This window comes from Bicyclus anynana, chromosome 21 (genome assembly GCF_947172395.1).
Source record: "Bicyclus anynana chromosome 21, ilBicAnyn1.1, whole genome shotgun sequence".
Classification (NCBI taxonomy): Eukaryota; Metazoa; Arthropoda; class Insecta; order Lepidoptera; family Nymphalidae; genus Bicyclus; species Bicyclus anynana.
In genome coordinates, this window is record NC_069103.1 from 955,555 (window position 1) to 971,847 (window position 16,293).

A 16,293-nucleotide genomic window follows, 5' to 3' on the forward strand; every position below is an offset into this window, starting at 1 on the left:
CACCCTGGAGTCCTGACCACCGGTTGCTTGGACATCGTCAAATGCCCCGCAACTGGAGGCCTAGATTTTCAAGACGCCTACATTAGCTTCACTTGTAACAACTATGTATGTAAGAAAATCTTGGAATCCTAATTTGACCTACTTCCCAGTCTTCGATTAGGATGAAATTTTGCACACGATCTGAGTTCTGATGACAATACATAAATAGCTAAGAATATTCAATATGACAGCCTCCCCAAGATGGTGGACTGGCTATTTGAAATCCACCCTCATGATTTGGATATCAAATGAAAGGGTTTGCTGTCGGGAATACGTAAAAAATAGTCACGTTACTTAAATTCAGTATGGCAGATATCCAAAATGGCGGCAGGCTTTTTCAAATGCACCCCTATGATATGGGTATCAAATGAAAGAGTTTGTTATCAGGAATACGAAAAAAACTCCATTTGTAATTTTTTGTGCGTGCTAATAGCGTGTTTTTTAGTTTTTTAAAATAATATATTATTTTGTCATAAAGTAATAGTGTTAATATATATCTTTTATAATTTATATTTTTTTAATTCATAAACATCAACAGAAGTAAAAAATAGTAAGTGGTTGCTACGTACGTATTGGGAGATTAAAACGTAATAATATGGGGTCCGCTATCAATATTTCACTGTTATAAATAATCACAACCTTATATAATATTAATAAACACTTTATTGACCACCAAAGAGAAGTCACCCAATAAAGCTGTCAGTCGCGTCAAATAGATGACTGTTCGAGGAAATGAGTAAAGAAACGAGATTGCCCCGAAACGTTTTACTTTTAAATTGATACTATTTTGGTCATAATTCACTGCTTTTTATTTTGGTAATGGATTCTAAGATATCGGTTAACATTTTAAATCGCGTTCGTACGTGGGCGCGTGTTTTATTGTTAAACGTTTGTGAGAATTGAATTTCAATCGTTGGTTGCAAGGTCCTGGGTTCGTAATAGAAAAAAAATAAATTTGTTATGAGATTAAAATAATTAAAGTTACAAATTAACACCAGGATTCGTCATCGGTTGAAGTCTTATCTTAATTTTGATATATAAATGCGAAAGGTACAAAGTTGAAATTTAGCAGGGAGGTAGTTTATAGTTAGTAAGTATCCACTAAGAACGAATTTTGCGATAGGGCCGGATCAAAGAGGACTAAGTGCGGACGAAGTCGCGGGCGTCCGCTAGTTGTCTATATGTCTATGGACTTTGTAGACACTTGTACTTTTTCTCTGTCACACATACGATGGACCCAGCACCAATCTACGGTAAATCCGTAGAATGCTAAAAATGACATTTCATTGTAAAAAATATTTTTCGCTTTTGCATTTTTTTTTATTATTTTACAAGTTAACCCTTGACTACATTCTAACCTTATGGTAAGTGATGATGCAGACTATGAAGCGGTTTAACTTCTTAGGAGGAGGATGAAAATCCACACCCCTTTCGGTTTCTACACGGAATCGTACCGGAACGCCAAATCGCTGTGCGGTACGCCGGTAGAGTGGTAACAAGCCACGGCCGAAGCCTTCCACCAGCCAGACCTGGACCAATTAAGAAAATTTCAATCTGCCCAGCCGGGGATCGAACTCAGGACCTCCGTTTTGTAAATCCACCACACCACATTTGTTTATTTGTTATTTGTTTATTTGATATAGAAATTTTCGTATAATATGATCATGGGAGTCGTGATAGCCCAGTGGATTTGACGGATTTGGATTTGAACGTACGCCCTCCAATTTCGGAGAGCGTAGGTTCTAATCCAAATCCCTCGAATCGAATCAAAATCGCTACAAAAGGCTCGAATCCGGTCCGGGTCATGCACCTCCAACTTTTCAGTTATGTGTATTTTAAGAAATAAAATATCACGTAGGTATCTTAAACGGTGAAAGAAAAGACATCGTGAGGAAACCTTCACACCTGAAAATTTTCTAAATTCTGTACGTGTGTGAAGTCTGCCAATTCGCTTTGGGCCAGCGTGGTGGACTATAGACCTAACCCCTCTCATTCTAATAATTCTAAGAGGAGACTCTTTCTCGAAAATTGGGGGGGCTAATATATACTGCTAGTACTTACTATGGGGGGGGGGATAAGCGACTGCTAGTTATAGCAACATCCAAAAGCACATTACCAGTCATTAACAGTTCAGACTTTACTAATTCAAATCGCAGCGATTCCAATCTCACGATAGCGCCAACTAACGCAACTTCCTCCAACTTGTCGGCTAACTTCGGCCGCACTAAAATATTCAAAGCTATCGGATTTTGTTCTCGTGTACTTTGCTGACCTTCGTTCGGTTTCCTCATTTCATATTTTATAAGTTTTCAAAAATTAAAAATGTTATTTAATGGGATTACAAGAACTTTCGAGCATCTTTTTTTTTATTACAAGTTAGCCCTTGATTACAATCTAACCTGATGGTAAGTGATGATGCAATCTAAGATGGAAGCGGACTAACTTGTTAGGTGTAGTATGAAAATCCACACCCCTTTAGGTTTCTACACGACATCGTACCGGAACACTAAATCGCTTGGCGGTACGTCTTTGTTGGTAACAAGCCACGGCCGAAGCCTCCCGCTACTCAGACCTGGACCAATTAAGAATACCTCAATCGGCCCAGCCGGGGTTCGAACCCAGGACTTCCATCTTGTATATCCACCGTGCATTCCACTGCGCCATTATTATTATTTTAATGTTCCCATGAACTACACGACTGTATGTAATGTTTGTCTATGTATTTGTTAAAACATCATCCTCGTCATTATCAACCACTGTTTAACATAGGTATCTTTAACGTCAGCCAGTGACGATCAAGTAAAACTCACATGCCTGCAGCGCTAACGGCTTGACAGCCTATAAAACTGATCGTGTGTTGGTCGCGGTCGGCATGATGTCATGCAAACGATTAGTATTCCAGCATTCCAGCAGCTTGGGAGCCCATGTTCATCGGCTCTTTAAACTGAATGCCCCGCCCATTGCTACATCAACTATGAAACTCACAGAACTTGGTCGATAACTTTGGTTTCGAATCTCCTCGTTTCCAAAAACTTTTCCGCAAACCGCTTTCATTCATCCACGCAGAGATACTCTGAGAGTAGTTCGTTCCAATGCGCGCTGAGTAACTCCGAGCATGAACTTTCTTGTCTGTGACTTATACAATCTGAGGCGTCTTATGAGGCCCGGACTAGGGTTCGATCCCCACCCACAGTCATATTTACTTAAAAGAAAGATAATTAAATGACAAATAAATATTCGTTAAAAAAACAAACTATTAACAAATAAAATTAAATGTAAATGTATGTTAATATTAATAACAAAGTGCTTTTTTAATTTGTATGAAATTTAAAGCGGGATGCGTAAAAAATACGAAAATGCCAACAGATCCTCAGGTTTTCTAAATTAATGTTGTAAAAATTTGGCGTAATTAAACCTGCGTTGACTAATTAATGTAATGAACGTAGAATCATGTCGTAATTATAGCGTTTGGTGTAAAAAATAAGCGTTTGCTAAAACAATTTTGATTATTTGTATGTCTGATGATAAACCAAAAAATTCTACCTAATACAATCGGAGATTTTATAGTTAAATAATCATTAATCATGAGAATACATATAATATGATACGTAAAACTATAAATGTGAGGATTTGGTATTTTTTTTAAAGAAGGCTGAAGCGGAAATTTATTTAAACGGCCTCGTGGCGCAGTGGTAAGCGCGGTGGATTTACTAGACGGAGGTTCTGGGTTTGATCCCCGGCTGGGCAGGTTGAGATTTTCTTAATTAGTCCAGGTCTGGCTGGTTCGGCCATGGCTAGTTACCACCCTACCGGCAAAGACGCGCCGCCAAGCGATTTAGCGTTCCGTTACGATGTCGTGTAGAAACCGAAAGGAGCGTGGATTTTCATCCTCCTCCTAACAAGTTACCCCGCTTCCATCTGAGACTGCATCATCACTTATCATCAGGTGAGATTGTAGCCAAGGGCTAACTTGTAAAGAATTAAAAAAAATTAAAAAAAATAAAAGATAGACTAAGTGCAGAATATGGCTCAAAATTGTGTTGTTTGGAAGTCCTTATAATAGGCTTATGTACAGCAGTGAAAGTCCATTTGCTGATAGTGATAGTGATAGTGATGATGAGGAAGTTTATTATGAACAGTGACAACATCACCCAAAGCAAAAAGTGCTAAGTGTCTTTGCAATAACTGTAGCATCAACAATTCCTAAAGAGGTTCAGATTCCGAAGTGAATTATATAAGTTTAGACGGCCGCGAGGCGCAGTGGGTAGTGACCCTGCTTTCTGCATCCACGGCCGTGGGTTCGATTCCCACAACTGGAAAATATTTGTGTGATGAACATGGGTGTTTTCCAGTGTCTGTGTGTATTTATACATTATATAAGTATTTATGTGTAGTATATAATTGTATATTAATATTATAATATCAACTATCTTAGCACCCATAACACACGCTACTCTGTATGCTTACTTTGGGGCTAGATAGTGATGTGTATTGTTTAAGTATATTTTTTTTTAAGTTCGTTTCAGGTCTTAATAATTGTGTCGCTAGGACTCGTCCGTTTTTCGTGGAAAATACCTAAATATGCAATAAATTTTTCTAGATGAATTTCTGTAAAGTAACCCCTGCTTTTATTTAAATATTTATTTTATAATATTTTATTTAATTATTTTTTTATAAACTCCCATCAGCTCATGACTTACAGCCGGCGGTACCTAGGGAAATATTTTGCCAGAGCTTTCCAGATACGGTGACCTTGCGCGAGAAAATATGATGCTTTACCCGCGCTGTTGTCTGATTAAAATATAAAATAGCATGTACAACAGAATTCGGACGTCATCGTAAAGCTATTAACCTAATTAGCTCCTGTGTACACCCCTTTATGGTTCAATTTAATGAAGTTAACAAGGTCTTATTATTGTTAATGACTTTGAAAGTTGTAGGGATCTTTGGATCTAGTGAACCGATTTTAAAAATTCTTTTACCAACAGAAAGAAACGTTATTTAATGCTCGTATTCCCACGAGAACGAGAACTACGCAGATGAATCCGCACTGGGTCTGCTAATCTTAATAAAACATGTCAAATAGTGTACATTGAAGATATTTTGATGATTTTAGTTTAAAAGTTTTTGTAAGCATGCCTTTTATATAGTCGATATTTTATTTTTTGTCTGTCTGTCGTTTTTAATGTAGACTGCATCACGCTGAAACTACAGAATGGATTTAAATTAAACGTGGCACCATACGTTTGCGACCATAATACGTTGATGTTTATAGGATACTGTAGTAGACGGTATGCAGACTGTAGAAGGCAGTAATAGACTATTAAGTAAACGAGTCTATGGATGCAGTCTATACCAAAGAGATTATAGAATTCTAAGATGACTGCCGGATGTGTCACGTGACAAATGCGTTGACATTTGCCGGATAGTCAAATACAGTTATGTTATGCCCTGTAAAAGGTTTTATAAGACTGAACACCAGACGAAGCTCGGTTAGTATGAATGAACTAGTGAGCACATTACAAATACTTTTAGTCGCGAAAATTAAATCAGAAGGGGGTGAAACAGGGGTTGAAACTTTGTATACATACCTACATTTGTAAACATTGGTACATTTATTTTAATAATAAAAATTGATAACTATTCGGTAAACATTTGGTATGATTTGAACAAAAATATTAAAATTAAGTAGTGTCATTTTATATTTTTTCAAAATTCTACCCCTAAATGGTTGAAGTTTTTTTTTAATATAAATCGTTCATGTTTTGAGTTACAATTTTGTAAAATAGACTAGTGGACTATTTATTATACATAAGGCATGAAAATATAAATAGACAGGGTGAAATAGGGGTTGAAAGTTTACATCGATTTCGAAGTCGTTTGACATAAAGTAAGAGACAAAACTTACGGTTAGACTATCTGACAATTTTAGGAAGGTGGTGAAACCGGCTCTATGTATAATTAAGCAATCAAAATGAATTAATTAAATTAACACAAACAATACAACGTCACATAAAGAACAGCCCACGTCTACACCTTAATGACTTTATACAAACCATTTAAGATTTGAACCATGACAAAATTAACTTTAAATAATTGTTATTGCTTTCCATCTAAGCCGTTAACGTTTAATTCGAACGCAACGTTTCTTTATCTGCCACCCAAAAGAGACCTACCACTAAATAAAATAAAATCATAAAAATATAATTGCAATATTTCTAATTTTATTTATTGATGAAACTGAACTTTTACCGTAGACAAAAAAGTAAATAGACAAGTAATTGACGTCGTGTTTTAAGTCAAAAGATATATTTGAAATACCTGACATTTTTTGTTTTTTAACAATGCAGTGGTAGGCCTCCCTTCGTATAAGAGAGGCGATACTGTTTAAGTAATACTTTGTCTACTTACTTCGCTTCGGAATCACATCGTCTGCGAGTCATCGTTGTGTCATCGTTGACTCATCGTTGTCGTTACAGATTACGCTTAGAGTAATTGTCATATCATTACCGAGCATATATTTTTGTTATTTTTTGGCTTTAATCATGCCGGATATTAAGCATTGCTGAAGCTTATAAAATAGATTGATTGTATTTTAGATCTATGGAATAGATTATCTTATGTAGCAAATTAGTAAACTATCATTATTATTTATATTCATAAAAGCGAACGACCACTCATCACGAAATATCGTAAACCCCTTAACATACAAAGGTGAATTTTTTAAGGGAGGTAGTTCATTGTTTAGACGTCCGCTAAGAACGGATTTTGCGACAGGGCCGAATTAAAGAGGTCTACGGGCATACAAAGTCGACATAGATCTTCTATAACGATTTTGCAAATGCTCTTTTTCATTTCAACTTTACATCAAGGCGTGTGGACGCTGCCTTATTATATAGAATATCGTATCAAATCAATTCTTCACCCATCACAAATCATTACCCAGATCAATTTAATATTGCTGTTGGGTTATAAAATGTAGCAGTTTTATTGTCAAGGTCATAAAGCAGATATTTGCTTACAATTGATTTTATTGTAAGTAAATTTTCGTCAATTCTTTAGATAGTAAATTTTATTGTTATAAACTTTTGATTGATCAATTGAGTGTAATCTCATCTTATGGTAAGTGACGATGCAATTTAAGATGTCAGTGTCTTGCCTGGGGTCCCACTGGTCCCACTAACTTCCCCTAGTTCGAACCGGTGGTAGAATCTTTACAAATAGTCAATTGACGTGTCAAAAGTGCTTGTAAACTGAGCCTACTTGAAATAAATGATTTTTGATTTTCATTTGATTTGATTTAGTCTGACTACCTCTTTGACCCAGTGTTTAATTCTTAGTAAAACTTTAAACTTATTGTTTTATATAACACCTGTACGTATATCTTACAATTGCTTACAATAGTAAAAATTATGGCAAAATATTTACTTAAGAAAATACTTACATTATCTTTTCGTTTCCTAAGATCTGCAACAAAAAAAGGACAATATTTATTCAAATCGGTGATATAATCATGTAATGATGTTAATTATATAATTGTAATTATAATCGAAGATTTAAAACCTACTATTCGTTGAGTATAACAATCAAATTTCGAACGTAGTCTATTCTTTCTTTTCACCTCTTGTCATGTCAATGTCACCTTTGCCATGATCCCGACAGATTAAGATATTATAAATAATATAATATCTTTATAAACCGCCCTATTAAGTAAGTATTTATTTATAATATCTTTATAAATACTTTTTTACGTTACTTAAGCCCGATGTAAGTCCATTTTCTTGTACAGCGAGCTTTTTGATTTTATATCCACAGTTTTACTACAGAACCCAAAAAGATATGCAAATATGTAAAATAAACGTATACGTGATTCAATTTCTAAACACGGTATCGAATTGTATTATCTAAATATAAACGGTTATCGAATTTTCCCGTTTCCTCACCCCATCGTCACAACATAATTGAACATTTAAACGTAACTTTTTCACATTTTCCTAAAAAATAAGGTAGAGAAAACAACAAAAGAAAAACCCATGAAGAAGAAAACAATTCGAATGATACTGGAGCTAATTTAAGCAATTAGTTTGGGTAACCGAAGTTCGCTTTTAGTTTTTTTTTTATTGATTCGTATTTTGGTTATGGTTTGTTCACGCAATGTCATAGAATTTTTAACACCGCTAATATGGTATAGCAAATATTATGACCTTTACACGATAACAGAAGTTTTATAGTTTTACAAGACGGTGTTATAAATATTGAATGTTATTGCTTCATTGATTTTTATGACTCTTATGCTTTTAAGTGTATAATATAATTATATACTCAGAGAGGGTAGAAATAGAGGAATATTGTATGGAAAATCTACCACATTTCATATCACACTACTAAAAAGTGAAAATAAGGCATGTCGCATTTATCCACTATATTCCACTACGTGAAGATAACCATCCACTTATTCTGTCAATTATTACGAAAAGAAAATAAAATGAATGCCAATAGTAGGTAATGTGATTTTGTGTAGTCCCTAATGACTTAAAGGGTTAACTCTTCAAACAAAGTACACTCAAAGAACGTTGAAACAAAATAATAATATAATAATCGAAGGATTATTATGGATTCTTACACAGCCTTCAAAAGCTCGGATTAAAAAGATATATAAAATAAAATAGTGAATCTCTCGTAATAATATCGGGCTATTGTCTGTCAACCATTCTCCCCTGCATTGTCTCTGGCCCCTCTTCAGAAGGCTTAACTGTCCGAAGCACGCCCACCTGATCTGTACAACTCTCAACCGCACGTAATCCCACATCAAAGATCATAATATTAAAAGAACCAGTACACCATAGACTAATCTGTTATCTCCATAGCTCTGTAAATGTAGAGGGCATTATCTGGTCCCTCAAGAGTTCCATTGAGTTTGAAGACGCTGAAAGCGGGGTCCATTATGTAAATTGTGCCGGTGATATTTTTTTTTCTTCTCCGCTACATAAAATATTTCGTAACACGATATTTTAATAGAAAGGCTTCCTCCAGTCGATGCAAATTCCTTAATGGCCAATTTCTTAGCCGTAGTCTATTCTGTTTCACGGCGGAATTTTTCTCGAAGGTAATACAGTTAAAATAATCGGATTTAATGGCTGAAGTTTTTTGTGATAAAGATTTTTAATTTTTTTTTTTCATTATGTAATCCGTTTGAGTTTAATGAATGGAGTTCTGAACTTGGTGAGATTTTCCCTTACTTAATTTATTTTACTTAGCCGGGTTTAATACTTTTTTGTACATGTAATGGTAGGCGTGTTGATTGATATAATATCTTCTATCTACTCGTAATATTTTGTAAAAGAAAGTTGTACATTTATTCTAAAAATAATTGCTCCTAATTATTGATTGAAATGTTATTACAAATATAGCAACCTAAACGACTTTTTAGTCTGTCCAATATCTTAGAAATCAAGAAGCTTTAACATACATACATATAAAAAAACCAACTTCATAAACTAAAAAGCGAAACATTTATAATACTTTTCGACTGATCAGTTTAAAGTCGTTGCCAAAACCGTGATGTATAAATTCAAGGCTTAACATAAAGATTTTGGTTTCTGAGACATACTTTTTCTTTTGTGTAGTTTTTTCAGTAACAACTTAGATCAACACGTTACGGGTTAACGTTTCTTTCTCGACATAACACGCCCTCAAAAAACACAACCTTCCTTCGGCAGTTGGATAAAAATAGTTATATTTCTATCTGAAAATACGCCTACAATATATTACCATTGTTCCTGAGGTATTATGCGTCTAGGCCGTACTTATCCGTAGCGTTGTTATGGCTGGATCCTTTTGCTGGCCTTTTAAGAGCAGAATTCCGAATAATCCCGCCTAAGCCTTCAGTGGGTGCTTAGTAGTGTGACCAAGCCGTGGATTTCTGGAAGCTTGTCTATCTATTTAATAATAATTAACTACTAGCTTGTTTATTTTTCCCGTCAAGCAACTTAAATTATTGTGATTAAATTTTTAAGATTTAATGTATTGTGATGTATCTTTCCACAAAACGTGTGAGAACGTCCTATTAACATTTTCTTCATAGCCATTCTATTTTCCAACGTAATCTTTCTTTATATTTTTTACTATATCCAAGGTAACTAAGGTGAATTGCAGAAAAACTTCTCGTCATCTGTAAAATTAGAGTTGAAACGATAGCCAATCCCATGTTGATTGTTGACTAACTATGATGTCTAACTATGCCCTATAATTCCTCACCGTGGCACTGAGATGTATAAACATCACCAGGAAGTCGGTGATGTTTATACATCTCAGTGCCACGCAGCTAGTGATTTTTTCCTTATAACAAACATTAAATTTTTTTAGAGATTAATAAACAGGATAAATATCTAAACAACATAAGATATTGTCACCCTATTCACCCGCTAGCATCATCCATGTTGTGACACGTTAAGAAATAAATTCTGATCCAAAAAATCTTTGAGCCCGTGTCTCAATCTATAAACATTGTGACGGCAAATCGAAGGTTTAAGAGATTTGTCCAATAAAACATACTTACCTACCTCCAACGTATCGTCTGACCTGAAAATATGACAAAGGGCACTCGTGCGAAGGTGAAAGTGTAGCCGACAATACTTGGAATACCTCTTTAGATTACCTACGTATTTTATAGGTTACTAACTGCTGCTCATGGGTTCGTCGGCTTGGATGTCGGCTTATTTTTGGATAACAGAGGCTTAAATATATTATTTTTATATTCTTCTTCTTAACCTGAACCAGAACCTGCCTTCCGAACCGGTGGTAGAATCTTTACAAATAGTCAACTAACGTGTCAAAAGTGCTTGTAAATTAAGCCTACTTGAAATAAATGAATTTTGATTTTGATTTTTTGATTTTAACTACTAGCGGACGCCTGCGACTTTGCATGGAAAACGTTGACAATCAAACTCCGGTTTAATCGCCTTGGTGGTTGGTGGTTTAATTTGATCATTATTTGGTTTCGGAGTAATTTTATATTAACTTATTATACGTATATATATGTATGTATTATATGTATATTATATCACGTTCATTGGCGTTCATATCATAAGGGGTTTCAATCTTGAGACTATGAAATATTCATTGAGCTTCTCTTTGCCGAGAAACATTCATTAGGAGCCCCGAAGTTCAAAAGTTAGACTTACACCCTCGTGCCTTAGAAAACACGTCAAAGAGTCGATCTTGGTTTTTTACCATTGTGATAGTGATAGTTATAAGAGCAATAATCTCTTCTCCTCCGGGGCATGCACCTCCAACTAATTAGTTGTGTGACAAACTCAAACGGTGAAGGAAAACATCGTGAGAAAACCTGTATACCAGAGCATTTTCTTAGTTCTCTGCGTGTGTGAAGCCTGCCAATCCGCATTGAGCCAGCGTGGTGGACTATTGGCCTAATCCCTCTCATTCTGAGAGGAGGCTCGAGCTCAGCAGTGAGCCGAATATGGGTAACGAACGAATTTCTCCTTTAACGAAGGAGGCCTAGTTCTGTAGTGGGCCATTATAACCATTTGGTTATAATGATCATAGATGTAAGTACTAAGGGCTCATTCGTACGAAAGTTTTTTAAATGGACGTGAATAAAGCGTCCACATACAACAAGTAGACGTTCACACAACAACGTTTTAAAACACGACGCTTTTTAATCGAGCAATGTTGCATTTTCACTTTTCAGCGTTGGGAATCTACCATAAATTAAATTAAGAACGTTATTAAACGCGCCAACGCAGGGTTTTAACGTATCGCTTTTTTAAGTTTTTTTAACGGACTTTAAAAAAGCGTTACAAATATAGTATAATGTTAAATGAAGTTCTATTTCCAACGCCCAAAATTTTTAAATGCAATACTGCTCGATAAAAAGGGTCGTGTTTTAAAAACGCTGTCGTGTAAACATATACTTGGGAATGCATTTGTTGTATTTGAAAGCTTTTTTAATGTCAGTTAAAAAAACTCTCGTGCGAATGGGGGTTAAAGCGTCAATAGAATCGCCATTTATATAGACCGTTTTAGACCGGTTTTCCGTCCGTCTTTTCCACTATTTTGTAAGTAGGTATCTATGTTCTTAAAACTCGACATTTTGAATTACGAATTTGTCTCTGTTTTTTCTCTATCTGTATCATATTAGATAGAGAGAGATTGAGAATTCTTAATTCACACTGTCCAGCGAATTTTGTATTAACAGGTAAAAATATAGAAGCCTATTTATTATTTTTACCAACAACACTTATTTAGGATTCGGGTCGCGTAGAGTTCAAATGAGAAATAGTTTCCGCAAAAAGTGAGATAGAAATAAACGACCATTAAGAGATGTCGGACTAATGCTAGTTCCGCTTAAGGGAGTGTTCGCATCCCCCCGTATATCATGCGGGGGTGGACTTCACTTGGAACTTGGAAGAAAGAAAATTAGTACTCGGTTAATAACCCTGTCAATGTAGAATTGTTTCTTTGTTTTATCTCGCACTAGCTGACCCGACAAACGTTGTCCTTCCTCTATAGTCCTCATTCAATCTCACCTGATGCTTAGTAATGATGCAATCTGAGATGGAAGCGGGCTCACTTGTTAGGAGGATGATAATCCCCACTCCTTTCGGTTTCTACACGATATCGTATCGTAACGCTAAATCGCTTGGCGGTACATCTTTGCCGGTAGAATGGTAACTAGCCACGGCCGAAGTCTCCTAACAGCCAGACCTGAATCAACTAAGAAAACCTATTCGGGCCAGCTGGGGATCGAATCCAAGACCACCAGTAAATCCACCGCGAATACCACTGTGCCACTGAGGCCTTAAAAAGTATAACTACCTATTACTTAGATTTGAAAATTTTTAGACTTTATCCTAGGTGTCTTTATTTCCAAACATACAAACAAAATGAAAAAAAAAAAACATTTTTTTTTGCTTGGAAATTTGAGCATTATATATATTTTATAATATGACCAATATTCCCATTCCCCTCCAACTAGTCGGAAAATACTGTGCTAGGAGTGGGTACGACAATAGACCAACGGGGCGGGGATCGAACCACCACACTTCTGTGATGAGTCCGACTGCTCTTACCGTTGAGCTATTGAGGCTTTAAAATTTATATTGACAACCTTCTTTGGAATAAATCGAACTTGCTGTACTGGTCGAGCAGCGGCCGGCAATAGTTGTATGAAAATCCATATCTGTCGTGTTTAGCGGCCAAATAAATTACTATGCAATATCATATCTGCCGTATTGATGGACTTAGGTATGTGAGCCTCGGCTTCGCCTCGGCCTACATTCGCATCTTCGTCCAACAATGCTTCTCTTGCTGGCCGCTGCAGTAATTTACTATAATCCACCAACCCGATCTCGAGTTTAGGGTTTGAGTTTGGTTTGTAAAGACAATTGGGTTTGTCTTTCATTAAACGTTTCACAAAGCAAATACATGTGGTTACTTCGTCTTAAACCATGTCACATTTTCGCAGCACAACACGTGCAGCAGACAGCGTACTCGCCTACACTAACACCCCTTTTAAGCCGCTTAAGCCACCAAGATAACAATTTCCGTTCAAGTCTCGCTATGAATTATCCCGGTTACCTTCCCTTTGAATGACGCCCTTCCTCAAAGGCGAGTCTTTAAGGTTATAAGGCGTAAACTATCAACCATTTCGCTTGATACCTGTATTATACACGGCGCTTGTGTTTTACAAGAAAGGCTACACTAACGAGTTATTACGCATGCTTCGTCTATCGCCGTCATCTCAAAAGACACCCTTAATGGACTTTTACGTGCAACTTTGTTGGTGTTTCTTTTTTTATACATTTAAGGATCTTTTCACATTGACTGATTTAATATTTGTTTTCATTTACATATTATTGAATATACTGTTACGAATTAGGATTCGAGGATTTGGAATGAAACACCAGGTGACTCGTATGAGTCTTTATTTCACTCTATAGTCCGAGTTTCAAATTTGTAGCCAAGTTCAGTATTGTTCACTTGTATCGCTAATTACACTTGATGTTACTCCACTTTGTTCCGAAGTTACACTGCTCCGATTGTCCCGTCCGGCGCGTACCTATTTATACCGATGACAATTATTCCAGATCATTCTGGGAATGCTTATAAGTTTTTGTTTTCGACACAAACAATAACAAAAGGTCGTTATTTCAAATTGTAAACAACTCGATTTTGCCGAATGATAGTGGACCTTTTAACAGTAGTATTAAGGTCCTCCGTAACAATACTCTAAAACGTAATTAATAAAAAATATTAATTTATTAATTCTAAACCATAGATTTTCAATACCACTTACTGACTCAGATTTGTTTCCGAGAATTCATTGAAAGAAAGAAAGAATTTCTCAATATTTCAAAGCTATACGCAAAGTTTGAAAAAAGTAAAGCCTCAATGAAAAAACTACTGAAATATAGACTATATGCTAAGAGAGACGAATATCATAGCATTCCATGGATGTAGCGTTATAAGCGCTAAATTTAACTGACTAAAATATTAATGTAACACAGTCTTTTGAATCAAAATAACTTGTAAACACATAAGTGGTTGAATGAAGCGTAATTGCAATTTGAATTTGAATGAACCGCGATCGAAGTAAATAAACCATTACCGTGGAGAGAATTAATATTGAACGACTTGAGTTACATGATACACTAGAATACGGCACAAGAGACAAGCGAAATACCAAACATGCTAACTGAAACTATACACATAATTATTATAAAATTAATCTGTAATCTAAATTTCAGTTTTCTAGACTTGGTAGTTTCAACAATGTGGTGATGAATCAGGCAATAAGTCAGTCACATAAATAAGACTATAGGTAATAATTGTATGTAATATGTATGCAACATCTATCTTTTATTTGTTACAGGTCTAAATGACCTCGTTTTCAGTGTCCTTATAGGCACACGAGGCTTATGATTTACACCTCAGTTTGATGCATGAGCAACACGTTTAAAGACATGTTCTTTGCTTACCTTTTTAATAGCCTCCAAGTGAAATAAAGCTATTAAATATCTATTAGGTACTATTATGGATAATGGCATGCTAGTAGGAAGCTATATTGTCCGCCAGTGTTAAGTAAATACATTCAAAATTCAAAATTCAAAATTCATTTATTTCAAGTAGGCTCAGTTTACAAGCACTTTTGACACGTCAGTTGACTATTTGTAAAGATTCTACCACCGGTTCGGAAGGCAGGTTCTGCTGAGAAGATACCGGCAAGAAACTCAACAGTTGCTCTTTTGAAAAAGTCATACAGTATTACAATTTACATTTGATAACAATTAAATTACAATTTCTTATAGTTTTATTTCCTGTGTGAAGGTGGAAGCTGATCCAATGGCCTCCAAGCACCTTTGTCGTTAAGGAACTCATCAATAGTGTAGTAACCTCGACTAAGTAAATGTTTTTTAACACATTGCTTAAAGTTGTGCATTGGCAAGTCCATCACAGTCTTGGGGATCTTGTTATAGAAGAGTACACCCAGACCCACAAAAGATTTTTTAACTCTTTGGAGACGATATGCAGAAATAACTAACTTATGCCCGTGTCTAGTAAGACGTGGGTTTAGATCTCCTTTTCGTTTGTACAAATTAATATTTTGTCTTACATAAACTATACTGTTATATATATACTGACAGGCTACTGTTAAAATGCCTATTTCTTTAAACTTTTGACGAAGGGACTCGCGTGATTTTAGTTGATATATTGCTCGAATTGCTCTTTTTTGAAGTACAAATATAGAATGTATATCAGCAGCCTTGCCCCACAACAAAATACCGTAAGACATTACGCTGTGAAAGTACGCAAAATAAACAAGTCTAGCTGTATCAACATCAGTAAACTGTCTTATTTTTCTCACTGCAAAAGCAGCTGAGCTGAGTTTACCTGACAGTTTTTCTATATGAGCACCCCACTGAAGTTTAGAATCCAAGGTCACTCCCAGGAAAACTGTGGAATTCTCTATTTCTAGTGTTTCACCATTGATCATTATAGACTTATCTAATTTTATAACATTTGGTAATGAAAACTCAATACATTTAGTTTTCTTTGCATTTAAAAGTAAGTTGTTAACAGTGAACCAATGCGACACATGCGATATGGCACATTTCATTTCTTATCATTTAAGTAAATACAATTAAACGCATCCTTATAATTATGACGTAGCCAAGAGCGTATTTTAAAATGCAAGGATAGATAAAGGCGTGTGTTACGTTACATGGATAGTCG

General features: G+C 35.6%; 1 protein-coding gene across 2 annotated transcripts in view; it reads right to left on the reverse strand.

Annotated features, from left to right (window-relative positions):
* Positions 1-16,293, reverse strand: part of LOC112044634 (hemicentin-2) — a 311,378-nt gene that overhangs the window by 260,463 nt on the left and 34,622 nt on the right. Inside the window, exon 2 of one of the 2 annotated variants that reach the window (XM_024080533.2) lies at positions 7,484-7,506. The exons of the other annotated variant lie outside the window; for it this stretch is intronic. The gene's annotated coding sequence lies outside the window, so the exon portion shown is untranslated. The remainder of the gene's footprint in view (positions 1-7,483; positions 7,507-16,293) is intronic. 2 annotated transcript variants of the gene reach the window in all.